We start from the raw sequence: 2,004 nt of genomic DNA on the forward strand, positions 1-2,004 counted from the left end.
CCTGTCCTACCTCCAGGTGGAGAATTCGATGAGTCTGCGTCTCTTCAGAATCACACTGGGAGGCTCGCCATCATTTTGTCCATAAGACAGATCCAGAGACTCTGAACATTGGGGACCCCTCATCATGAAACAAGACAAGGCAGCGTGGGGCCGGTCTTTATTCTAGTCCGCCACACTATGGAGTCTGACAGCTGAACTCAGCGTTCAGAGGAGTCTGAAAACTGTGCTGACCAGGAGGAGCTGAGCTTAAAGAAGTAAACTAGGACTAGAAACCAGTCCTTTTAGGATGATGCAAGTTAAATGCTTATTAATCAACCAGAAATCACACAGGAAATAAAATGATGAATGAATCAGGAAATAGTATCTTTGGTTCAACAAGCGGTTTGAATTTGTCCCGCTGGTTATTTATATTATCTAGTAAAACAGGATGTAGTTTGTTTCAGGGCTGAACCGGATTCAGCAACAAAGCGTCTCCGTTCCATGATGAGCGTTAACCCGTCTGTCTGTCTGTCTGTGTGCGTGCAGGTCTGCGTTCTTCGTGTTCTGCAGCGAGTACCGTCCCAGCGTGAAGCAGCAGTACCCTGGTCTGTCTATAGGAGACTGTGCCAAGAAGCTGGGAGAGATGTGGAGCAAACTGTCCCAGTCTGAGAAGCTGCCCTACGAGGAGAAGGCCCAGAAACTTTTTAAACGAGCTGCAGTCTGAGTGTTTCCTTCACTAAGGCCAGAATACAGAGCGCTGCACTATGACGGACAGGTGCAGAGAGCCCAGACAACTGTTGGCGGTGTAATAAACATTTACCCGTCTGTCTGACAGGACATGGTGGCGTACCGCGGCGGCGGCACGTACGCCAGGAACCCCGGCTCTTCAGCTCAGGGAGGGGAGGAAGAGGAGGACGACGAAGGAGAGGACGAAGACGAGGAGGACGACGACGACGAGTAGAAGACGAGCTGCAGCTGGATGAGAGGGAGAGACTGAATGTGTTAGAGAGAGAGAGAGACAGGTAGGTGTGTGTGTTTCAGAGGTAGGACAGTGTTGAGGTGCAGGTGAGGGCCTGTGACAGCTGATTGGACAAGAGCAGGCAGGGGGCGGAGCTTCACAGCAGAAACAAAGTAAAGGGAGACGTGGTGACAGCTGACTGAAAGCAGGTCTGAGGTCAGGTGAGCTTTCAGTAAGATGTTTTCTTTCCTCCAGTTGGATCAGTTGAGTCAAACCTCACCTGTGCAGGTGAAGCTACATCACCAGTCACATGTTACTGACCCCACCGAAGATCACCTGGAACTCAGGTGTCGCCGTCCGACGTGGAGTCCAGATCAGTTCAGGACCAGACAGAAGGTCAGTGAAGACGTCTGGAAGACCTCAGCTAGGAACTTCAGCCGCTGTCTGCCCGAGGTCAGGGGTCATTAGAGGTCGTCAGGGTCGTCTGTCAGTAGCCAGGACGGCAGTGTTTTTCTTCCATACACGATTCCGTGTAGAAAATCATGTTATATTAGTCGATCAGTTGATGAACAGAAAGTTGATCAGCAGGTGTTTCTGTCATTGAAGAATACTTTTGAGTTTCCAGCTTCTCAAATGTGAGAAGCTGAAATAAATCAATAAATAATGATTATTGGTCAAACACAACAAGACGTCACTTGTATTTCTAACTTATTGATTAGTTGAAAGGAGCAGTGAGAGTGGTCGTTAGCAGCGTGTTGCTGGTCTGAGCTGTTGGACCAGTTCAGTACCAAGCAGACTGGTTTTATACCAGTTCAAGCTGCTCACCAGTAGCTGTGCTGGGTAACAGGAAGGGTCTCTGACTAACAGTCCAGCTACTGGTCAGGGTCATGGTTTCCTGATGAGGATCCAGGTCTCCTGATGAGAATCCATGTCTACAGATAAGGGTCCAGCTACTGGTCAGGGTCAAGGTCTCCTGATGAGGGTCTACATCTACAGATAAGCCCTCCCTAAGCCCCATCTCCACCATCACCTCTGTTTGTTACCATGGAAACATGACCCCACCTCCT

The 2,004-nt window shown here is 49.5% G+C and overlaps 1 long non-coding RNA gene across 1 annotated transcript in view; it reads left to right on the forward strand.

Moving 5' to 3' along the window:
- Positions 1-685: 685 nt before the first annotated feature.
- Positions 686-2,004, forward strand: part of LOC123966834 — a 2,313-nt gene continuing 994 nt past the window's right edge. The window contains exon 1 of the long non-coding RNA XR_006824076.1: positions 686-1,525. This is a non-coding gene — a long non-coding RNA (uncharacterized LOC123966834). The remainder of the gene's footprint in view (positions 1,526-2,004) is intronic.

The sequence above is a fragment of the Micropterus dolomieu genome, unplaced genomic scaffold (genome assembly GCF_021292245.1).
Source record: "Micropterus dolomieu isolate WLL.071019.BEF.003 ecotype Adirondacks unplaced genomic scaffold, ASM2129224v1 contig_14371, whole genome shotgun sequence".
In the NCBI taxonomy this organism is placed as follows: domain Eukaryota; kingdom Metazoa; phylum Chordata; class Actinopteri; order Centrarchiformes; family Centrarchidae; genus Micropterus; species Micropterus dolomieu.